At 35.5% G+C, this 26,303-nt stretch overlaps 1 protein-coding gene and 1 non-coding gene across 6 annotated transcripts in view; both read right to left on the bottom strand.

The window, feature by feature from the left end:
* The window catches only part of LRRC4C (leucine rich repeat containing 4C), a 1,375,811-nt gene that overhangs the window by 1,025,640 nt on the left and 323,868 nt on the right, over positions 1 to 26,303 (bottom strand). The window contains exons 1-2 of one of the 5 annotated variants that reach the window (XR_010121487.1): positions 13,540 to 13,646; positions 12,727 to 12,786 (exon numbers count right to left, since the gene is read on the bottom strand). The exons of the other annotated variants lie outside the window; for them this stretch is intronic. The gene's annotated coding sequence lies outside the window, so the exon portion shown is untranslated. Of the gene's footprint in view, positions 1 to 12,726; positions 12,787 to 13,539; positions 13,647 to 26,303 lie in introns of those variants that run through there. 5 annotated transcript variants of the gene reach the window in all.
* LOC129485521 (U6 spliceosomal RNA) lies at positions 2,224 to 2,327 on the bottom strand. Its single transcript, XR_008658670.1, has one exon. It is a non-coding gene; the product is annotated as a U6 spliceosomal RNA (small nuclear RNA).

Genomic DNA, 26,303 nt, shown 5'->3' with positions numbered 1-26,303 from the left:
CTAAGGATAATAAAGTCTTCCTTCTCTTGCTAAGTGATATGGCTCTGTGTCCCTACCCAAATCTCATGTTGAATTGTAATTACCAATGTTGGAGGAGGGACCTGGTGGGAGGTGATTGGATCATGGGGGCAGATTTCCCCCATGCTGCCCTATTTACAGTAAGTGAGTTATCATGAAATCTGATGTGGTGAGTGTGTGTGGCACTTCCCCCTTTGCTCTCTCTTTCTCCTACTCTGCCATGGTAAGACATGCTTGCTTTCCCTTTGTCCTTTGTCATGATTGTAAGTTTCCTGAGGCCTCCCAGTCATGCTTCCTGTTAAGCCTGTGAAACTATGAGTCGATTAAAGCTTTTTTCTTTATAAATTACCTAGTCTCAAGTAATTCTTTATAGTAGTGTAAAAACAGACTAACAAACTAACCTAATGGTGCTTTGCCATCCTCTGTTGGTTTCTTTTAACCACGATTTCCTCATAAAGATCCTTTTTATTCAAACTTTTTTCAATTATCCCTTTTTGGAGTACCATCCATTCCTTACAAAAAACCATGACATTATAGGATATATCGATCATTTAAAAAGTCAGTCTTTGATCTTATTGTATTTACAGTTTAGCCAAGCTATAACCTTTATATATTGTGAAACTCTCTCACACTGATACGGGGTAGGCTTGATAAGCAATACATACTTGACATTAATATTCCAATTCTGAATTCTGAAAATAGCTACTTTACTCAGGCATTATGATAAATTTACAATACATTTTTATGTACTTTTCCCTTGTAATACTTCTTTTAAATTATTTCCAATGCCTTCCCCTTCCTACTAGGCAGCAGCATTTACTATACTATTCAATGCCTAGTACATCATTAAATATTAGATAATTCAACCCAGAATATAATCACATAGAGAATTTAATGTGAGTCAACACAATAGCAAGTGGATGTGTGTTTATAATGAGGCTCTTCATTAACCTGAACATTTTCTCTGGCCCTGTCAGGATCAGATCACAGAAAGGTGTTAGAACACATTGCCATAGGAGGACTGTCCAAGTGCTAGAGGATAAAATAAAAGGGATGACCCTGGGAAAAGGAGATGTTAGCTGAATCACAGAACAAACATTGTCAGCTCAGATAAAGGGAGCACAGATCAGGCCTAGGCAGATCAATAATTTCCAGTTCTAAACAACCAATTCCAGGAGAGTCTGCCTGAGGACTAAATGCAGAGGTATTGTCATCATTAGCAGCACACACACACAAAAATATCACCTAGAAAAATCCACACAAATGGTAGGGGAATGACATGATCCTAAGCTGGGATAAATAAAGAAAAATGTAGAATAAAGTCAAATTGGTGGTACACATAATAAACATCTCCTTGCTTCTAGGAAACACTGCCGGGAAGCTGGAGAGACGCAAAAGCAAAAATATATGTAAAAAAACCTTGAACCAAAGGGATATACGTTGAAGAGAAATAGCTAGCTGAGATAGCAGGAAAATACTGCTGAAATCTGTAGACACATCTAGGATTTCAGCCTTTGGTCAAGTAACAGTTTAACTCTTCAAAATATAATAGCGTAAAACATATTTATTGAACCCAGCCAGACTCTGTTAGTTCTGTCAGGAAACAAGTCTACCCTCAAGTTTTTTGTTACTCATTACTAATAGCTGGAATGATGCTGGAAGGTTTGATATGTTAGGTGCTCAGTTTTATCATAACTCCTCTGCCATCCTAGGGAGCTAGATCAAATTGTGTTGCCTTCTGAAAACTGCCTCATATTTGAAAATAAAGCTTTGACATTTTCTACTGATAATATATATTTTATAAATTAGAAGAGCTCTGGATCACTTATTTTAAAATCATAACTTTTAATATGCCCAGATGATTTCTAATGCCAATCATTATACAGGTTAGTAATAGAGATTATATGTAAAAATAAATACATAGAAATATATATAAATACTGCATGATCAAATAAGTTAAGAAAAAATTGGGCCAAACATATTTTTCCGGTGTCTTTATTGTTAGAATTCAGACTTTCCAATCTAACAATGTGTATCATCATACTCTAGATGAACTACAGCAGGTAAAGCACCCCCAAAGTATCTTACAGGTAGACTGTATTTTTAATGAAACATCTCATGAAATCAGGATTTCATGGGTTTCAGAAAATGATGCTTTTGTTATACTAAACAATTTATTTTATAATTTTATTGTATTTATTTTATATACATATATACTGACGCTTAAAAAATTTGTGTCATCCTTGTATGGTGATCATGCTAATCTTCTCTGTATTGTTCCAACTTTAGTGTTATTCAGCCTAAGTGAGCACTATACTAAATATTTCATAGCAGTCTTGAGCATGTATGTTGAATTGTTGGAAGAACTTGAGATCATCCAATAAAAACTCCAACACAATTGGAAATTCCCATCCTATGTAAGTGTGGTGAGGGAGGTCAGGCAGCCTCTCTTGAAGCACCTCCAAGGAGGGTAAATTCCCTGCTCAGTGAGTCATCATATCTTGATTTCAAGCAACTCTGGATTTTATAAATGCTTTCTGTATTCTGAGCCATGTTTTTTTTTTTAATAAATTCTACCATTGGTTCTAGCTTTGTACTCAGAAGAACACAGGATAAATTTACTCATTCTTTCTCAGCTTCTCTGAGTTCACTCAAATTTTTCTCAGGTGATATGATTTCTAAGCCTTTCACAAATCTCACCCTGGAATTACTCTGGATTTCCTCTAATTCTTTAAAATATTGTGCCTGCAATTGCACTCAATATTCTGGGTGTGTGGTTTAATCAATGCAGAGAAGAATAAGACTACAACTTCCTACAGTGTGTAAACTCTTTTCCTGCTAATCATGCCAGAGTTTTGCAGTCACTTCACACTGTGTAGTCATATTAAGTTTGAGATCAACTTAACGCCCCATAACATTGTTTCAGTGAACTGTTGCCACAGCATGTCTTTTCTCTCCTATATTTAGGCAATTGATTTTTGAAGCCTAAATGCCTATCACTGGGTTCTGCACAGTTTCATATAGAAACAACCCGCTGGTTTCTTTTGGTGAATACAATTTTATCTTTACAAGAATTCAAGATAATAATGATGATGAGAAACATCTTATCAAAAATGGTAAGTTGCAATTCTTTAAGTTCAGAGAGTGCTTAAACACATACTATTTTACTTTCTACCCATACCAGATAGAGAAGTTAGGTATTATTAGCATCAATTTAGAAATGAAGAAACTGAGGCATCAGGCATACCAGAATTTGATATCCACACGTCTCGTAAGTGGAACGCCGTGATTAAAACCCCATCTTCTGCCACCAATCCAAACTTCTATCATATCCCAAGTACTTTTCAGTAGAAAATATAAGCCAGGGTCTGTAAGTCGAAGAATTCTGTTATGAATGTTCTATTCAGCAGTGCCAGTGGGCTAGGGAACTGTCTTTTCTTCGTTCTACAGCACTTGGTAATTCACTATAAACTTAGCCAAAGCCAGGCATACAGGCCTAGAAGTAAAAATTCCTATATAGCAAACTCTTCTGCTCTCAGATTCTTCACTGCTTCTTTTAAAATGCTTTTTAAAAACTTAATTTTCTATCTATAAACATAGTCATTAACATGAATGCTAATTGTTCTATTTTAGAAGTGATTATTTATGAGTAAAAATGTCATTTCTATGTTAAAACCCCCCAAAAAATGTTTCTTCTATTTATTATTTCTTTCACTCAGCCTGACAATTTTCAAGAATACACGAAGCAAAAGTTGATACATTTGTATCAAGTCCATTCTTTAGGAGCCGGAGTGGGCTTTTCCCCTAAGGTTTTTGAAAGAGAGATGGAAATAGATATATGACGATTTTAAAATAATAATCAAAGAATTACAGAGGCTAGAGAGTCAGAATCCCAGGGCTGGGATACCCGACCCCATCAGGGATATGAGAAGATAATATTTCTGTGGACACCAGTTATCGGTTTGAGAGTGAGAGGCTACTGTATATATGTTTTCAGCCAGAATGTTTGAAACATCAGGGTATTTGCAGATGATTCTCAAGGACACAGAGAAAACAACTATTATATAGCCCCACCCAGAATTGCTCCAGAGTAATCAAAATTAACAAAGGTCTATCTGGGGAGTAAGCAAGACCATCTGTCTCCAGACATGGCCATTAGGATCTGAAGTGACAACCAGAAAGACCAGATATATTTTCTGATTATTATCTGTATAAAATTATTGACAAAAGCCCACGTTGAGTCATGAAATAAAAATAATTAACATTTAAAGACATAAGGCAATCCTCAAAAAATTCACATTGTCCAAAAACTTCCTTCATTTAACAAAACCAGGCGGTAATCAATAAACTCATTAGTAATGAGATTTTCCAACTTTAGCTTCTGGCATAAAAATACGCCTATTTTTGTCTGAAACAACACTAAGTATTATTATTATGTATCATTCACAAATAAACTAAATTTGTATGTTTTTTAATGATAAGCAATTGATTTTCAAACATGTTTTTGCATTATTATAATTATCATACAAAAACATAGATTGAAAAAAAAGCCACCTTATTTTGCAATGTCGCTCATCAAGGTAGTCTATTTACTCGACTGTATTTTGCATTTTTTCTCATCAAGGTAGATTTTGTTCATCCACAGTTGAAACTGGTAAGGCTTCATGAGTTGCTTTACACCAGCAGAGTGTGGTAGACATGATATTATATGAGGGAAGAGTTCAACCCACAGCAAGGACATTCTTTGTTGAAGTAGGAAGTTAACTATGAAAACTACTATTGAAAACTGAAAGAAAGGATGGTTTTAAAATAATTGAAAAGACCATTACATACAGTAACTTGAATAATAGAAAACATGCCAAATGAATTTGTGTGTATGGATGTGGAGATTTCAAATCACACTGAAAACGTCATTTGCCTTTTGTGAGCTATGTAAGGGGCAGGTACAAAAGCAAACAGAAGACTTTAGAGAAAATGCATTCAATTGAAAGTAGAAAGTAGAGAAACTAATAAAATAACCAAGTACTACTTAATTAGTAATTTTAAAAATGGCTAATGCATGTGGGGCTTAATACCTAGGTGATGGGTTGATAGGTGCAGCAAACCACCATGACACACATTTAACAAACCTGCAGGCCCTGCACATGTATCCCAGAAATTAAAATAAAATAAAATAAAATTTTCTAAAAATTGTCATTTTTTAAGTCTTTCCACTCTTCTATTTTTTTAATCAAAAAAAAAATAGCTTCAGGATAAAGATTAATTGGAAAATAAGGTTGTAAAACTTCTTGTAAGACCTAAGTAAGATTTAAGGTGGTACCTAGTAAAACCTTTTTGTAGTTCACTAGTCTCCTGATTAACAAGGGTTGCAATAGGGATCCTCATTCACATGTGGACCTAAAGCAAATTATAAGGCTCCAGACATCAAGCTTGGTGACATGTTTGGATGGGATATATGGGGTCTCACCAGAAAGTCAAAGTGTTTTGCATGCTGAAGAGAAAGGACTCAATGGACGTAGAAGGTGGCCAGCAGCAGATTATTATAGTACTAACTCCAAAAGAACCATACTTCCTAGTATTTAAGCTATTAGGTAGCTCTTCCAACACTGATACTGGCCTTACTTTGGCCCGTAGGGCATCAACAAACATGAAACAAGCAGAAGTTCGAAAAGTGCTGATATATTGACGCTTGATACTTTGAAATGTGGCTTCTACCAGGTGAAGAAGCCAGAGATGAAGGAATATGTGGAGAGACAGCCTTTCTGGACAATCCAGCTGAGGTACCTATTATGCGAGCAAGGCCACTGTAGAACATGAGCCTCAACTGAGCCTCCAGATGAATGTAATTCCATGAGAAAGTGAAGGCGACACTGGCACAAAAGTCAATCCAACCTACAGAATTATGAGAAATAAACTAATTATTACTTTAAGCCACTATGTTTTGAGATAATTTGTCATGCAACAATAGGTAACTTGTATATAAGGAAAATCCAGTGTAGTATTTTGCATTCCATCTAATACACTTTGAACTTTCAAATTAAAGCATCGAGTAAATACAAAATTTCAATTAAAATTTCTCTGAGACAGTATTTTTTCTGTATACATTTTAATTGCATGTACCACACTTTGCTAATAATTCTTATATTTATATTCAAGTTTCTTTATAAATCAAATATGCTGCCAGGTCAGCAAAGCTCATCTGAATAAATTTTCTTTGTGAAAAAGACTAGAGATTTTTTTTTTTTAATTTTAGTGTCGAATAGTGAGTGTTCATCCTCAAGTATTAAGACCTAATTCAAACTCCTTACTTCTTTTCCTCTTCCTCCTCCTCCTTTTTAATGCCCACCTGCTAAAGAAATCTATTTGACACAGCCAAATGAAAGAATATGGAAGTATTATGTTATAATTCATAGTTAAAATAAAGTCTCAGTTTGATTTTCTTTTCTTTTTTCTTTGTTTTTGCTGTTGGTACTCTGAAATGGGCATAAGATGACATTAGGAAATTAATATTATTACATAGTGTAGTAGATATTATTATTCACCAAAATATATTTGTTCTCTATCCCTATACAGTCAAAAATAATATACCTCCACCTATCTATTATATGTGGCCTTGAGACTATTTGTAGGCCATGAAATTGAACAGAAATTTCCTATGTTATTTTGGGGCCAGAGTATTTAATTGCTGTGCTTGAGTCTTCAGTGCTCTATTCGACATAAGCATTGCTATGTTGAGATAGTGCTATTATTGAACAATGGAGCTTTTATCAGCTAGTATTTCAAAGTGAAGACCACATGGAGTAGAGGCTCATAACAAGACAGACGTGCATTGTGAACAAGAAATAATCCTTTATCTTTAACCTACTGGGATTTGGGGATGTTTGTTACTATGGCACTACCTCATCTATCCTGCCTTCTACACACTGCCATTGCTTAGCAAGCCAAGGTTCCACTATTGGCTGGCTCTGAATCTTTCACCCTTCCTCTTTAATTCTTCTATCAAAAATGTGCTCTACGTAGGTCCTCTAATTGGCAGATTGCACTATTCACATCACTGTTTATTATGATAGCTAAAAGGGAAGGCCCGTATTTTCTTGGGCTACGTTTTTGGGAAACCAAATAATTAGAAGACTACAATAAGTATCATTCAGGCCTTCAATTTGAATTTCCCTGGGACATGAAGTTGTTATTATGGATGAATTGAATAATTCCTTCATAATGGAAGTGGAGAATCTGTCATACCTCCAAAAGAAAAAATCATTTCTATTTGCAGTTCTAAACTTGTCTAGTAGTGAAAAGGAAATGATTGAGCTTGGTAATATGATGAATAGATTTTAATGCCTGAATTAAACTGACTGTTCATTTTTAACCACAGAAGACTACAAGCTATGTGAAAAGAGATCCATGTATTGCTCAAAGAGATATGACAGTGCTTGCTACATAGTAGGTGCTGAATAAACAGTTGTTAAGGCAATAAATAATATTCTATTTTAAAGTACAGTTTTCTTGAACAAATCACAACTTTCATGACAAGTGGGAATGCTGACAAATAAGTAATGCATTTTGGAGACCAAATACTTAAGATCGTTTAATTCATTTACCATAAATTAGTTCATGTGACCTCCTCACCCTCCTAATGAGTATTCCCTATTAACAAGCTAATGTTCTGAATTATTCTATAACTGTCTCAAAAGTCAACGAATTAACCATTGGCCGGTCATTTATTTTCTAATTCCCAGATCAAAACATTTTTTAGGCCACAGTTTCCCGAGCACTTGTCTTTTGGTACCATTTTCACTACTGTGAAAAAGTTACGTCCTATGAGGATGTAACTTGTTTAACTTGTTTAACTTGAACTTATCTTAAACGAGTGTTTATATCACTACGATAATTAGAAAATGAATATAATTTGCTATATATAAAAGGTAACTATAAAAATGAATTCAATTAAAGCAAATAATTAAACTTGCCAGATATTGCCTGACAAATGCTCTGAGGTGGCGGACCATTCTCTTTTAATATAAAAAGAAGTTAGGAAACGAAAGACATGTGAACACCAAACTGGGATTTTCTCCTTGATATAATCAGATAAAATGAAATAGAATTAAAAATGATAATTTTTTTATAATTAGGTCTCTCATTCTTAAGTGTTATTTAAAATTAAATTTATTTATATTCTTCATACCAACTGCAAGGTGCATGTTCCACAATTTGTAAATGTTCTCTGGGCTACCAAGCTTCCCAAAACCCATATACTGGTGGAAGCATATGTTCTTTTTTCCTCTATTTTTTTAATATTATGCTTTCTCCTAAATATACATATACAGCTATTTATGTATATAACCAGTTCAAGTTTTCTATATATTTTAGAAAAACACTTTTTCAGCACACCTACCTTTGTTCACATAATATTAAACAAGTTTGTCTTAATGTTAGAGTTAGTGCCTATTTTGTTTATTTGTAATTTAGTAATGTTTTTTTCAAGTCAAAATTCAAATGGATCCTTCAATTGTAATTTTATCTGCCTCAATGGATTATTTTTCCTAAGACCTCTGCCATTAATAAAATCCCCTTTTCAAATTCTTATTTTTATTTTATTTCTAATTTCCAAGGCAGATTTCTTAGAATTCCACATTCACTGCTTCGTGTTTGTGACCACAGACTAGCTCCTTAGCTCCTCGAAGACTCTGGTGATTATTTTTAACTAATTATCTAAGGTCACCATTAATATCTTAGTTGTTACAGGTTATAGACCCTTTTCTCCCTACATGTGTTTAACTAATCGCTCCTACATGAACTCTCAACTTCCTTTACTTCTGTGAGGTTGGGATCACTTGGCTTTAATTGTATATGATTATGTCTTTCCTCTTATGGCTTCATGTAGCACCTCTCTGCAAATAAATACCAACCACAAGCTCCAGATTCTGCTTAGTTATTTACTGTCCATAGGGGACTAGATCCTCTTGACTGAGAAGAGAGAATAGGATGTGTAACTCAAACTCTCCATTTGACAGACACAAAGTCAAACTTGACTTTCTGTGCTGCCTTACTGCTCGTTCCTCATGTATTTCTCTCCTTTGTTTCCTGTTATTCTTATTGTCACTTTCATCTGTACAGTATTTTAATCCTAAAATCTTGGTTATCATCCCATTGGCACTACATTAAAGTAATTGCTAATTCCTATGTTGTACCTTAAAAATATCCATTTCTGTCCTCATTCTGAGTGTCAATAATGCAGTTTTTTATAATACTTGTCTTATTTTATCAAAAAAATCTTTACTATTTTCTCTCTTCTAGTCTATTTTAATTCATCTTGAGCAAAATTGACAGCTTGTTCATGTCACTTTAGAATGACACATCTGGTTATGTTACTTCTCTGCCTCAAATCATACAATATCTTGCAAACATTCCAAAATAAAGTTAAAACTTCTTAGTCTGGAATTCAAGTCCTTATATCATCCAGACATTTACTGTATTAAACCTCAACTATGAAATGTTTTTTACTTTTCATCTTTGATTGATCAATTAAAATTAGGTGAATTTAAATGATATAATTTCTAAAAATTTTGATCCAAGAAAAAAATGCATAAATATACATTCATTTGCCAATTGTTTCATGGAAAGCTTAGGCCATTTTTTAAAGTATGAATTTACCAGCTGCATCAATCACATATTTTTTGCAATATTAGAGTAAGTTCTTGAAATATTTTTGAAGCAATTTATGTACACAATTCTTCTATATTTACAAATTTGTTCCTCCACACTTTTATAATTGTCCCTCCTCCAACCAATAATTATGCCATAATTTGCATGGAGTTCATCTATGCTGTGTGTTTTCCATGCACTAAATTTGCATTTATAGAAGAGAAAAATCTTTTTTTTGCAGGTATATTTCTTTGCGTATATGCTTTCAATTGCTATATATTTACAGTAACAGGAAACATTAGTATAAATTATTTCAGAAACAAAAGCAAATTATTTTAGTTAACCATACAACCAATTTGTAGAGGTAGAAATGCACAAACATTGGATCAAGTGGTGCAGCACCCCAAGAGTTCAGTATGTCATAAGCGTCAGAAATTGTGCCTCACTGAAAGCAAAGATTTTTCAGCAACTTGAAAAATTGTGCCTTACAGAAAGCAGGTTTTTCAGCAACTCAAAATTGTTTAAAGGAGATATGCTGAAATTTCTATTTTCCATTATGATAGTTCTAACCTTTACTTCTGTCTTCTCTCCATTCATTCCATTCAAACGTACAACTACTTTAAACATGTGTATTCATCTTAAATTCTAACTCAAATTTCATTTTTTATGTTCAGTTTCTGGATGTCCCTACCTGAAATACTTTTTCTATTTAAACTACAATAACATTTGTCTACATGGATTTTGTATGATATTTTTCCTTGGAATTACAGGTACAACAGTGTATATTGTGTTTGTTACGCGTGCTTGAAATAGCAGCATTGTTTCTGATTCACCTTGTTATTGTCAGAAGCATTTGAACCAGAGCGACCCCATCTTGAATAGGCACTGAGTAAAATAAGGCTGAGACCTACAGGGCTGCATTCCCAAGCGGTTAGGGATTCTTAGTCACAGGATGAGACAGGAGGTTGGGACAAGATACAAGTCACAAAGACCCTGCTGTTGAAACAGGGTGAAGGAAAGAAGCTAAAACCCACCAAGACCAAGATGGCAATAAAAGTTACCTCTGTTCCTCCTCACTGCTCATTATACACTAATTATAATGCATTAGACTGTTGAAAGACACTCCCATCATCACCATGACATCTTACAAATGCCATGACAACATCGAGAAGTTACCCTATGTGGTCTAAAAAGGGGAAGAGCTCTCAGTTCTGGAAAACTCATGAATAATCCAACCCTTGTTTAGTGTATAATCAAGAAATAACTATAAATGTACTCAGCTGAGCAGCCTGTGCCACTGCTCTGGCTATGGAGTAGGCATTCTTTTATTCCTTTACTTTCTTAATAAAATTGTTTTCACTTTAATCTATGGGCTTGCCCAGAATTCTTTCTTTTGTGAGGTCCAAATCCCTCTTGGAGTCTGGAACAGACCCTTTTCCAGTAACAGTATCTTTCACAGAATTTAGCATGAAGAAAGTAAAATGAGTGGTGTTATCATAATATCTCCAGGCTAGTTCTTTGTGGATGCTGAGTTTTGGAGAAAAAGGAAAAAATGGTAGAACTTGCACAGAATATTATTAACAAATGTGGATAGTTTGATCATAGATGTTCATTCATCAGATAGTTGGTGAGTATATTTAAAATGAAACCTTTAAAATTTATTTTTAAAACTTTTGTTTTAAGTTATTAAATAGAAGTTGCTGAAACAGACAACGTTTATAGAAATGATGATATATCCTAATTGAGGAAATATTATGCAGTTACTTAAGATGATGCTTGCAGAGTATTTTGTATAACAGAAAAAAAATTCTGATAATGACAAGTGAAATAAAATGCAAGATACCTAACTAAAACTATGGTTTAAGCATACTAATAACCTTAATGGAAAAATGCTGGAAATTAAAACATAAATGCTAAGCAATCGTGGGTGGTTTGTTTCCTTTATTGTTTGTTTTGTTCAAATTTTCTACTATGAATATTTTTATTTTTATGATAATAATGGAATACATTGTGTCTTATTGTTTTTAAAGTTGCTCAATTTCCATTAATTGAATTAATCTTCTTTTATTAAGCAATTACTCTATTAATAGCTATTGACAGTTACCAAAAAGGACAATGTGGGCAGAACCATGGTGCCAATCACTGTTCTGTTGTCATCCCCAGGAATACAAATGAAGATGTAATGGTATATTTTCAAAGTAAAAGGTGCTTGACTTTCAACTTCTAATCCAAAGATAATATCAACAAGAGAAAAGCTAAATATGTGATCGAGATCACAATTTTTAATGTCCTACCTCAGAAGATAACAATAATGTCTTTTTCCCTTTAGGTAGCGAGGGCCTAAAATACTTTTTAGATATCTGCTATTTAATCTGGCAGAGTCTCTGGGAGATAAGAAAGGAACTAAACACACACAAGAGCAAAGACCATAGCTTTTCATCTCTTAGATGTGACCTGGGCCAAAGAATGTGAAGATTTCCGGAGATTAAGGCCATGTCCATGGCACTAGGCTAATATACCCTCTGGGCAGCCTCATCCATTGTAAAACTACTCTTTCAAAGTTCAGGGCTAACCATAGGGGATGGTGGGGAAAGTGATTTCCAAAGAGAGTAGAAAATACTTAGGAGGAGTGCAAATAGATAAAGGGCCAACATTAATAGCACCATCATTATGGCTAGAAGTTTCTTGATTTTCTTGAAAAATATTCAGTTTCCTTGTATGTGTGTCTGTTAGTTAGAAACTACATATAAAATCCTAATCCCCCCCCGCCCCCACCAACAGAATAGATACCCTCTTGGCCAAGGGGAACCCAGAGAAACCTTAAAAACTGAGTTTTTGGTCATAGTGGGAAGGGAGGTCAGACAAATTTCATTATACTCCCTCCACTTTAGAGTTCAGGGGCAACAACTTCCCAGCATTAATGTTAAAATAGAGACCCTAAGACAGAACAGACTCTTTGTGACAATAAAGTACCTAATTGGAGACGAGATCTAAGGCCGTGCAAAGCAAGAATTAGGTCACCCTTGCCCACCATCAATAAGCTACATAGCATCCTTATCTTACCTTAAAGCATTCTTTTCTGCAGATTCCAAATTTTAGACAGAACCATACTCCTTTAACCAACTGCAAATAAAAGAATCTATGAATCCACCTATAACCTGTAAGCCCCTGCTTCAAGATAGTCTGCTGAACCTGTGTATACCTTCCAAGTATTGATTTATATCTTTGCCTATAACTCCTGCCTTCCTGAAGTATATAAATCCACACTGTAATTCAACTGCCTTGGGACCACTTACTCAAGGCTTCTTGGGTTTGTGTTTTCACTGGACCAGAGTCAACTATATTGGCTCAGAATAAATTGTTTTATTTATTTATTCACTTATTTACTTGTTTTGAGGTGGGGTCTCACTGTGTCACCCAGACTGAAGGCTGTGGTACAATCATAGCTCACTGCAGCTTCAAAACCCTAGGCTCAAGCAATCCTCCCGCCTATGCCTCCTGAATAGCTGGGACTGCAGGAGCATACCACCACAACCAGATAGTGTATTTATTTCTTTATTTTTGTAGAGATAGACTCTCTCTGTGCTGAACAAGCTGGTCTCAAACTGCTAGCCTCAAGCAATTCTACCACCTCAGCCTCCCCACATGTCAGACACAGTGGCACACTCTGGGATTACAGGCATGTACCACTGTGCCCGGCAGAATAAACTTCTTTAAAATGTAACAACTAACATGGTAGTCATCCTAGGAATCTCCTCATTGTATGGTCAATAATTTTACAGGTTAATTTCTCTTAAAAGGTAGAATATTTCCTAGGGCTGCTGTAACAAAGCATCACAGACTGGCTTAAAACACCAGAGAAGTATTGTCTCATACCTCTGGAGGCTAGAAGTTCAAAATCAAGGTGTTGGCAGAGCTATGCTCCTACCCAAACCTCTAGAGGAGGATCCTCTTCTTATAAAAGACCAGCCATTGGATGAAGTGCCCACCCTAATCCACTGTGACCTCATTTTAACTTCACTAATGACATGTCCAATGACTTCATTTCAAAATAAAGGTATATTCTGAAGAAGTGAAGGTTAGGACACCAACATATCATTTAGGGTGGATACAATTCAACTAATAACAGGTGGGTAAAAAGAAAGATCCCCCACCCAAACAATAAAAACAAAACGAACACCATGAACACCCCAGGCCATTTGTTTTAGTAATACAGCTATCACTATTTGAAAGCTGAGGACATAAGGATAAAACTATTTCATTATGAAAGTCAATAAACTACTGTCTCATTGAAAGACATCATGAAAAATGATTCTGCCATCACACACACACACACACGCCTGACTAAAATCACAGTCCATGGCTCCTTAACATAGACACACGGCCTTAAGGGTTGTGAGCCTAAGTTTCTTCATCTCTGTATGACAGAGAAAATTTTTTCTCCTTTCAATCTGCTAAAAATCTCTCTAATTTTGCAAAGTTTTGGCTGTGTTCCATTTCTGCCTACACAAGCTTGTCTTTCAGGCTTCAGCAATCAAGAATGGGGGAGGGGCAAAACAATAAAAAACAAATGTGCTAGACAAAGAAAGTGAAATTTAGGAGCTAGGGAAGGAGAGAGAGAGAGAGAGAGGGTAAAGTTAAAAAGACAGGCATTTGGGAGTATCTGAAGTATGTGGTAAAATGGGAAAGAAAACACGGCAATAACAAATGGAATAACCAATTAATTGTTTCATTAATGAGTTTGACAGACACAAATTAAGAACTTGAAGAATCTTTACATCCCTTGGACTTTCTAGGAAGTTATTTCAATCTCAGTCATCAGTGATACCACACTATTGATCCACATAGGCTACATATACATTAACGTTGTATATAAAATTGGGATGATGTTACTATGCCGAGTGACGCCAAGAAGAAGATAAGATTATCCAATAAACCCTTTAAGTGGTGTCTGACATAAATAAATGCTCATTAAAAGTGACAACACTTATGCCTTCCTTCTACCTTACTGCTCACTGAATGCTTATAATTACTGTGTAATGAAATAATACCAATAGAATGCTAATTGCCCAGAGACATTTAGTAACTCTTAACGCTCCAGAGATAGGACCATTTTTATATTAAAAAAATCAAATAGCACTCTGGCTAACATATCAATCTGACACCCAAGAGAATTAGATCTGGTTCCTTCTAGGGTTTTTATGGTTTTAGGTCTAACATGTAAGTCTTTAATCCATCTTGAATTAATTTTTGTATAAGGTGTAAGGAAGGGATCCAGTTTCAGATCTAGTTCCATGAGTGCATGCCCTTTGCAACAGTTACAATTGTAACCCTTACTGGACAGCTACACAATAGGGATTTACTGAGTATATACTGTGTGTTCATCTATCTATCCTTTCATCCATCAATCTAGCCATTCATCCATTCATCATTTATTCAAAAAAACACTTTCAGAGTGCCTGCATATGTCAGGCAGTGGTCTAGGAAGTGGATATACAACGAAGAACAACACATGCTTTCACTACTTTTATGGAGTTACATTCTAGCGTTGGAAACTGATAAGACTAAACATAAGGAAATAACATGATTTCTGGTTTTCTGGCTTCTGTGGCAAACACTGGAAATAAAATCTCATGAGTGTAGGGGGCAGGAAGTATGGGTATAAAGGTGTCATAGAGCGGTCCACGCAAAGGAAACAATATGTGAAAAGGATCAGAGGTAAAACTCATGGTGCATTTCTGGACTGCAACTCAGTCTATATTGTATAGATGAACAAAAGAGATGGGGAAATGCTGGAAATACAACTAGAGGGATGAAGAATACAACAGTTTCCAGGACACATTAAACCATACATCAAGAATGCATGACTGTATCCTAAGACAAGGAGGTACGATTGAAAGATGTTAAGTTGGGCATTTAAGCACTGTGTTTCATTGATATCTTTCCAACAACAGTTATTCAAATTTAGAGACTAAATGAAAAGTTAAATAATTTGAGGATCTTGGCCTAGAGTCCTTTCCCACCCTGGCTTCTGGCTTCAGGTGCACCTCTTTCCATGTCTATGCACCTCCTGTTAGACTCGAGTTGCCTTTCTGATTTCTGATTTTGAATACTTCCATTGTTCCTCTCTTCTCCCCGCTACCAAACTGTCAACTCAGCTCATTTACTGAGCCCAAGAATCTGCACTTAGCCACTGCCTATAAGGAATTGTTGCTGCTTCAATACCAACACCCTCTGCCACAAGGAAAAGCCTTAACTTTAAGTGTGATATTGCCTACATCAATTTTGTGTCACCATTTTGGTAAAAGTGTTTGGTTTCAACTGGCTTAAAAGTGCCCTTTAGGCCAGGCGCGGGGACTCATCCTTCTAATCCTAGCACTTTAGGAGGCCGAGGCAGGCGAATTACTTGAAGTCAGGAGTTCCAGACCAGCCTGGCCAACATGGCGAAACCCTGTCCCTAGTAAAAATACAAAAATTAGCCATGTATGGTGGCGTGTGCCTGTAGTCCCAGCTACTTGGGACACTGAGGCACAAGAATTGCTTGAACCCAGGAGGTTGCAACCCCAGCCTGGGTGACAGAGCAAGACTCAGTCTCCAAAAAAAAAAAAAACAAAAAACAAAAAGTGCCCTTTAGAGGAATCAGGCACAAACACATTCATAGATCGTCACAAATCAAATCCCTCCCTTAAAAGATTCTATACCCAGGATGGATAAGGAGGAATGACAGTGTCTTTATTTGAGACTAATATGACACTATTATTATGTATTTTGGGGAAATGGTAATATTTTATATTATATGATCATCATTTCTATCAATAGCATGGTATGAAAACTGTTTTCTCTATGATAATGCATATGCTTACAAGTATTTTCTTTTCATTATCTTAGAATATTCTCTTGGGCCATGGAGTAGCTGAAAAGAGTGATTTTCCCATCATCAATGACATAAGTGGTAACATGTTAGTGGGTAGACACTTTGAGATTTAAATTAACCACAACCACAGTATATAATCAGATCTCTTTAGATAAAAAGTGATTCATAAAACATGTAGAGAAAAAAAGATAAATAAAACAAACAAGGTATCCTTCAGGTATTTTGTCATTTTTGTTAGCTTTCATACATTTCTCCAAAAGTACGAATATATTTTGAGGAAAAATTTTATGTTTCAAGGAGGAGCTTTACTCTAATAATATCCGCCCATTGATCTGAAGCAGAAATTATGGCAAAAATCTTAATAGAAGTAGAAGGATCTGGCTTTTGGACCCAGGTGGAAGGTAAGAAAGAAGGGCTAGATGATGTACTATTTGTTCTCCTTTCCCTCAGTTGCCATGGGCATGCCAACTGGGAGATGGTTGTATAAAATTAAATAGCTAGTCAAGTAAAGCTATATCGCTGGTGCTCTAGGAAGGTCTTGCATCATTTTCATTCATTCACTTATTCATTCACTTACCTCATTGTTGCATATTTTGTGAGTTGAAAGAACTACTACTAGTTTGGAGCAATCAGATCCATACACTAGACATTAGCCTATGCTGACATCTCTTGAGCCTTACAACAATTGCTGTGAATAAAGGTATACTTTCAGATGACCAGTCAAGTTTCAGTGTCATAGGACATTTGGATACAGGTAATGCAATTGCTTCCAGTACCTATGGTTGTGGGACATCACTGGAAGAAACAAGATTGGTGAATGGTCAGGAGAGTCACTGCAGGTTATAATCAGTGTGGTTTCTAGTACACTAGACAGGGGACAGAAGGTAACACATGAAGAGGACTGATTCAATGACACCATTGACACTCTCTGGAGAAGGACATTTTGATAGGAGGGTGAACTCATATCATAAAAGAATGGGAAAGTCTACATCATCTGGTATAAATATTGACAGAGAGGTCAGTTGAAAAGGACATGAAAATGATATCTAAGTTTCATAATGTCCTGATAAACAAAATATTTATAGGCCAATCTCTAGAAGTCATTTAAAAAGACCTCTATAAAATCTAAATTGTGAATATCCAATTGTACCAGATGTCCGCTTTTATGATTGTATCAATCTCCCTCCCTAAATAGATATTCTGAAAACCCATTGGGAACATATGCATTTCAATAAGTTCCACTGGGCTCCAAACACCAGCATTTTTAATCTATAAAATAATTACTACATAAAAAGAATATTATCATTATAAGAATACTATTTCCCAAGGGAGAACTTGAGTTTTCCTTTAATTAAACTTTCTTTAAAATTAAAACAAAGGACATCTTTAGAGAGAACTTTTAAACCCTAAGAATACCTAGCTTCCCCAATAAAAGCCATGTTATGTGTAACTGAGCCTTCTTCTGATTATATTTGGAAGCTATCTGGGACTGTTTGTTAGGTTTTGTTTGGTTTCACAAAAAAGTATGGAACAGCTGCATTTATCATTTTAAAAAGCAGATATGGTTAAAAGCCATATATAAAGTGCTTCTTTCTTATCTAGTTGAATATTTAATATAGTATTTTTAAAATAAGAATAAAATAATTACATAAACAAGATTTTATAGTTGGAATAAACTCTTTTCAGTTAAGAATAACAACCAACGGGAACAACAGTCACAGAACTATAAATAATTTATAGCAAGGGACTTATATACAATGCCTATTTTATCAATCAAGCTATGCCTTTCTTCATATACTTGCTCAGATCTGTAACCAAAGCATGACATTTGATCTTTCAGTGATAATATTTTAGAATTTTCTGACTCTAGTTGCAAAGGTCTGTACCATAATTGACTATGAGCAAAATGGAAGGCTGGAGATCTATGTATGGCAATAATATTGAAGAGACTATTGAAAACGGGCAATGAACGATGGTGGTAAATGGCAAGTGAGAAAGCTTAAATTTAGGAGAAAACTAGAATAGACCTCAAAAACTGGATTTTGATCAATAGGTTATCCAAGCACCAAAAAGTCCATTAAACTTCTAGAATCAGGGAATTTAACCAGCACAATCCTCAAGTTCATCCAGGAAATGCTGTGGGTCAGAGTGAAGCCTTAGGTTAATAGTTTCCAATTTTTTTAAAGCAGTTGGATCCCTTTTTTAAATGAAATTTTAGTCAGAGGCTCTGTATGTCAAACACTTAAAGCAAATCTGCTCTTCTTGGAGCAGGGTGGGGATCCTGCTAGCCTCCTTCCCTTTGGGCTGTGTGGGAGACGGTGTGGTGGTCTTTGATCGGGGCACTGTGGCTGAAGGAAGCATAGTTTGAATTGCCTTGCTCTAAGAAAACACTTTCTGACCTCTGCGATTTGACACTCCAGGTTTATAAGATAGCCCTTTGGCCATATTTCTGATCTCAAGATTTTCATGATGTTTTAGCAGAGTGAAAATAGTCCCGGTTTCAAAACAAAATGGAATTTGAATGTTTGCACTGTGACGCCAGGCATATTGTTTAACCTTTCTGACTTTGAGCTTCTTCATCCGTAAGATGGCAGAAACTTACTACCCTCACTTAATGAAGACTAATTAAGATGATGTATGTAATAGATGACAATGTTGAAATTTACCCAAGCCCTGCTATCCTGGAAAACAATGAAGGTTAAGAAATCCCCCCACTGGCATCATTTCATGTTTCTGGAAATGCCACGCTGCACAGACCCAGCCTTCTCCATATGAGTTAGGAAAGATTCAAGGGTGCCCCTTTGTTTCCTTATGACAAGGTCAGGCACGGACCCTCAAGATTCCCATGTTTTGCTTCACAAATGATTAGCTGAACTGTTTTGTTCCTACTGATCCATCAGAACCAAATGCATATTAAGCAAACTTTGGTTAAGATTTTCCTCCTTCCCCAAGGTCCCTGAACTTTTACCTACACTCAGCCACAGTCAGCACACAATCTTTCCTTAACAACCTCTTCCAAAAGAGAGAATAGGCCCATTGCCTATTCTGATCTACCGTGCAATCAGGCCACCATCACCTGTTCACCTCATTCATTTATGCACTTCCCCACATCGGGTTCTTCCCAGCCTTATTTGGTCCTTTCTATAAAAGAAAAATTCCTTTCTGCATAACAGATAGTTGCATATCTCATGGTCAGAAAGCTTCTCCTTATTGCCAAAAATTATCCTCTCCCCTAGTTTGATAGTTACTTTCATACCCTAGAAATAATCTCTTGAATGAAGTCTCTTTTTACATAAGTAAAAATTTGTTTTTTATTTGTCACAGATTACATTACTAAGGAATTAAATAAGCAGGAAGATGGACAAGTGACATAGTTTTTCATTCGCTGTCTTCTGGGGCATAGAAAAATCCAGGAAACAATGCACATGTTTACCTTTCATACAATGGGAGTAAGAAGAGGGAATGTTCCCAGAATTCTATCTATGATATTTGCCATTCTAAAAGCAGATCTAGTAGATTGAATCATTGGTTATCAATAACAGCAGTTAAATGCAATTTCAATGCAAAAAGTTTTCTGCAAAATGTAAAGCATTATATAAATGTTGATTAAGATAGCACGGTCAGAAAGCGTTTTCCTAGAATCAGGTTTTAAAAATTATCCATCTTTCAGCCCCAATGCCCCCAGTCTCTGAATCACCAACACCACACAAAGTTTCCAGTGCAGCCAAGAGGGAAAGCTGCTAGCAACACCTCTGCCCTGCTCCCAGCAGAGCCACTCTACCTTATCTGTTTGACACATAGAGCTCTGACTAAAATTTCTCTTAAAGAAAAGATCCAACTGCTTATTAAAAAGTTTGAAAAGTATTAACTGAAAGCTCTAATTGCTTATATCAATTAGTAAAATAACACCAATTTTAATTTAATTATACATGCCTGATAATAGTTTGGCTCTATGTCCCCACCTAAATCTCACCTTGAATTGTAATAACCCCCATGAGTCAAGGGCAGGACCAGTGGAGATAATTGAATCATGGGAACGGTTTCTTCCATGCTCTTCTTATGATAGTGAGTCTCATGAGATCTGATGATTTTATAAGCATCTGGCATTTCCCCTGCTGGCATTCATTCTCTCTCCTGCCACCCTGTGAAGAGGTGCCTTCCGCCATGATTGTAAGTTTCCTGAGGACTCCTCAGCCCCGAGGAAATGTGAGTCAATTGAAACTGTTTTCTTTATAAATTAACCAATCTCAGGTATGTCCTCATAGCAGCATGAGAATGGACTGATACAATCCTCACATATGCTATTGGTGAGTGAACTCACAAGTCATAATTTAGGTACAATATGAGGTAAGATGCTGGTTCTAAAAAATTAGTCTGTGTATTAATATCAATATAAATCATCCCATAAAATGATGCAGTTCATAAAAAAGACTCACAAAAGATAAAAGTATTCAATCACAAATTGTAGACTCTACATTATTTACTGGTATATCTATAGGACTAATGAGCTAATTTTTCATTACAATTACAAAAGTCACAAACTAGCTCATTCTTATTTCTTGCCATTATATATATAACAGGTATTAGCAGGCCTTACCTGCTGTCAGTTAATTAATAGGTTTTCAGCTGTCGCTAAGGCATAGTAGATTCTTTCATTTACCCATTCATTTGCTCCCTCTGCTAGACATTAGGAATAGAAGGGTCATGGGGCATAGATGACCTCTACCTTCAGGGAGCTTACAGTTCAGAACACAGCAGTGCTCAAACTTTATAGTAGCATCACTTGAAAGTTCTGTTAAAACCAGATTGCTGAGACTAACTCTCGGAAATTTTGATTCACTAGGTCTGGAATGAGGCTCAAGAATCTGCTTTTATAACAAGTACCCAAGTGATGCTCACCTGCTGGCTTGGGGACTGCACTTTAGGAACTACTGATTTAATGGTTACTAGGGATGCAGTGCTCCTGTAAACATGTGAACTGTATATTTGTTAGAACGGGACAGAGATTTCCCACTCTTTGGAACAAAATTACAATATGCATTTGAGCGCTTTGGGAGTACTCATACAGACTCATTGCAGAAAGACTGATGTTATTGATGGGCATTCATGTTAAACTCTAGATTACCTCTGATAACAAAAAAGGCTACCAAATAAAAATCAATGAAAGTGCTCTATGTTTTGATGCAAAAGAGAGACATTAAAATTCAATTTAGAGAACTGAAGTTGTTTTTGTGTTAAAATTATGTGATTGTCAAAGTGCAGAGCTACTGTGGTAATTACTTACACAAATATAGTTTAACAAAAACAAGTATTTCCCCATTTATAGTGCAGAAAAACAGTGTTTGTGTCATTCTTTTCAGAGAGCAAGAAATGCATGCTGATTATTGGTAGAATAACAAAGGAGAGTTTTTTCATAAGGATAATTTATATATTTGTGTTACAGAAAATTCTAGATTCAATCCTGTCTATTTCCTCTCCTAGCCTTTTTATTTTGGTGGTGGAGTAGAGGAGCTAGAGTAAAAACTCTACGATAAAGAAGGGTGTCCTTCTATAGAAAGTGCCACAATAATCTCTGTGAAGCAATGCAGAATATAACAAGTTTCAGTGACTCCAGTCCTGAAGTTTGACAAAAATATGATAAAAGTGAAGCAAAACTCAATAAAATGAATGCATGTCATCTTTGGTCAACATGAATACATTCTTTTTAATAATAAATTTTCCAGAACTAAGAAAGAATTTCAATTAAAGGATCAGGAAAGCTACCTACATTGTACTAATAGTGTTAGTGGGATTTTAAAGCCTTTTGGGAATAAGGCATAGTCTGATAAATATATAAACAAAGAAAAACAAAAGAAGGGCTCCTACTTTCAAATGCAAAGGCTTTTCAGTGTTTCAATGAATCCAACCAAAATTGACATAGGTTGAGTACACTAACAGCTGTGCCTGCAGGGACATTCTTGGTCCTGAAGATGAGGGACAGGTCCACCAAAGAGCTGGGACATTTGTCATATAAAATATCTCATCCAAAAGGAAACTCCAAAAATAAATACATTTCAACAACGGTTCTCGATCCCAGCTACAATAACCTGGAAAACATTCAAAAAATTCATTTCATCCTTAGTCTGAATCCCATCCCAGATTAACAAAATCATATTTTGGGGGTATGGGGCCATCATAATTCCTTAAAAACTTTCCAAATGTTTCAAATGAGCAGCTAAAATTGAAAAGAAAAACACTAATTGAGAGGCAAGACTTTTCTGTACTTGACTTGCAAGTGTATCCTCTGTTTATTACGGCATATTCCTGGTTAAAGTCAGCTTCCACAAACAGTTTTAAACATTGTCAAAAGAATTAGTAAATTGTTTGAAACCTGTTTTGAGTTCAATGAGTGTACTTTCTGAAGTCTTTGAGAATTTGAAAACTAAAAAGATGCCACGTGCTCAATTTCACTTGCAATAATCACAATTTCTAAACCAAAGGATGGCCATTTTTGCTCTATCACCTCACCCATTATCTTATTGAAGCACAAGGGAAGGTAGAAGTGATGTTGAACAAAAGTGAATGAAACCATAAACCAGGGCAGCTCAAGATGGAGTATAATGTTCAAACTGCTCTGGTACAGCTTTCAGCTGGGAATAAAATGTCTGCAAGCAAAGGTATAGAGTGATTGCTTCCAAGGTAGCCCCAAAGCAGTGAATGACCATTGAAATGTGATTCAACAGAGGAAAGAACACTCCAGACATCAGTTCAGAATACGAGGTAACAAAGCACGATGGAAAATAAAGTTGATTCCTAATATTTTTTTCCTGAATAGAACCAGCTTGAAGCTGTAAGAAAAAAATATTCCAGTTTGTTTGCTTAAAAACATACAAACATGTACACAGTCAAATATCTATCCCTACATCCCATGGATAGCCAATATTATGAATTTGTGGCACATCTCCCAAGGCTTTTCAACATATATATATGCATTCAGATGCTTTAATGCATGCTCATTGTATACATATGGGGTTTTATGATACATATTAATGCATACTCTTTCGTTCAACCTCTACATGGCCATCTTTTCATATTTATTCCCATAATGCCACCTCAACTCTTTCAAAGCTGTATTACATTTAATTGTATGGAAGGATCATTATTTAGTTACTCAATTACCCATTGCTGCACACTTAAAGAATTTCTAATTCTTTGCACTTAAATTATATGCACTTGTCTTATTTCCTTTGGAGAATTTCCTGGCTGTAGAATTGTTGTGATTTTTAAAAAATGCACATATTAAGTTTTTCTAATATGAAACTAGTACATTCCAGTGTTTTGAAGGCTAAGACTAGATGCAGATTGCCTAGGTTCAAAATCTGCCTCTGCTGCTTGCAAAGTGGGCAAGTTACTTAGCAAGCTAGAGTCACAAGTTCTTCTTTGGTAAAACAGAGATAATAATATTGTCCACATAATTTTGTATGAGACCTTAAGGAAAAATAAACATATGTAATACATTGAGCAAAGCGTATAATCACAGCAAGACCTTAATACATGTTAACATTTAAAGTTCTATTATGGCTTTTTCTATTATAGCTTTTGCTAGGTGGTTCTCAGGAAGATTTGCACAAACTTATACACTTTTGTCAATTTTTGGCTTTGGCACACTTTTAAACCTTTGACCCATCTGAAGGGTGAAAATTAATACCATAACATTATTTTCATTTGAGTTTATTAGTGAAGCTGAACATTTCTTATTTATTATGTTTTTTAAACTACTCATAATTAATAATTGAGTTTATTCTTTTCTTGCCTCTATCACAAAGTTATTACATTCTATTTCAAGAATTGGCAAACTATAGGCTATGGTCAAAATTGTGCCTACTGTCTGTTTCTATAAATAAGGTTTTATTGAAACACAGCCCATGCACATTTATTTATATATTGCCTATGGCTGCTTTTATGCTACAATGGCAGAGTTGAATAGTTCCCACAGAGGCTTTAGAGCCCACAAAGCCTGAAATATTTACTCTCCAACACTTTGCTGGATAAATTTGTTGACCCCGCCATATAGTAATTATTCATGTACCTAACGGCCTTCCTTTCTAGACTGTCCATTTGAATATAAATACAGTGCCAGTACCTGGCATGCCTCTTACCTAGCATAGTCCTTGGCACTGAGTTGGTGTTTATAGAGCATTTTCATGTGACACTTCTCTTTCACTACAGACCATAACATTCAGAAAATTTCAGTGACCTAGAAACACCTGCAGATTGAATACTTTCCACGGTGATTTTGTGAGTTTTCTTACCTTTTTTTTGCTGTAAAAATTCTACTTATCTTTCAAGGCTAAAATCAAATAACACATTAGAGAATATTTAGCATTCTCTAAACATATACCCTTCACAAACAAATGAACCAAAATACTTCCTTCACCATACACTAAAAAACTTCAGGAAAACCAACATTACAGAATTATAACTTTATACTACAATTAAGACATATGAGTCTGTTCCTCTTAAAAGAGTGTAACCTCTTCTAGATTACAAATTCTATTTTGCATTTCTTTATACGCACCCATCATCCAGCAAAGGGTGGCCTTGAATTAAATATTCATTAAATGAATGAATGAAGAATGTAATCATTGTTAGTCTTAGCCTGGGTCATTTAACTTTTCTCTGCATTAATTTAACCACCAAACATAATATCTCCCCATCATCTCTCAAGGTTAAGAGCTTCGTCAGTCCACTCTGGAGTCAGGTGCTTAATTGACTGAATTGTCTGTGGATGACACAGGTTCATTCCCTCTCATTGCAGGCAACATATTGCTCTAAACACTACTGAGCATTTCCTTGACTATATTTAGAACTCCTTTTTAACAAGGTGTCTGCTGCTATAGAGAAAAACAATGAACTCACTCATCCTACCATTCTTTGATTCTTTACATTGTTTAGAAAAGCAAAAGAAGGATGTAGTTAAGAACTTGATCACAGCATTCCGTCAGCTCATTCACTTAACAAACATCTAATTAGGACCTGATCTGAAACAAGCAACGTGCTAAGTCTTGGAATACCCTCCTTCCTCCCACCCACCACAAAAGAAAAATTTGTCCTTCTGAAGTGGAGGAGCCAGACATGAAAACAGATTTATTTTTCCAAGTGATGTAATTAAGAGTGCTCTCTTCAGGGGGAAATAAAACAAATAAAAAAATACATAGCCAGGCATTACATGCCAATCTACTAACAAGTTACTCTCTCTGGGGATATTCTTCTTCTTAGTGGAATGAAATTCCAAAAGACAACTCCACTGAATGTATGAAAATTCCTGAGAGAACTTAAACACATGAAAAATTCTGAGTTTAGGGTTGAAACAGATTAGTCATATTGAAGATTGGATGGTTCTATCCAAACTCTTAAATACTTTATTTTGTTTTACAGATCATGAATGATTCGTTTTTAAAAAATCACCTAATAATTGTCCTAATGGAAATATACTTGCATTTTTAGAAAGTAGTGAGTAATTATTTTTCTGGTGTTCCCCATCTTCTGGTTACATCTGTTTTTGTTGTTTAACCAAGATACGTTCTATTATTGGTAATTCCATATATGATGCCCTTCTGAGTTGAGTGTTAACTATGACTTCCAGAGCACACAGATCTCTCACAGGAGCTCACACTCACACTAGGTAAAACATCCTTAGGAGGTTCATGAATGTCTGCAACTGCATAAAAAGCACAGGCTATTCATCTGCTATTCATGTTCGTCAATGCCAGTGCTTATCACCTGG

This window comes from Symphalangus syndactylus, chromosome 6, assembly GCF_028878055.3.
Source record: "Symphalangus syndactylus isolate Jambi chromosome 6, NHGRI_mSymSyn1-v2.1_pri, whole genome shotgun sequence".
NCBI classification, from domain to species: Eukaryota; Metazoa; Chordata; class Mammalia; order Primates; family Hylobatidae; genus Symphalangus; species Symphalangus syndactylus.
Note: the sequence above shows the minus strand (reverse complement) of the source record. Positions and strands in the feature narration are given on the sequence as shown.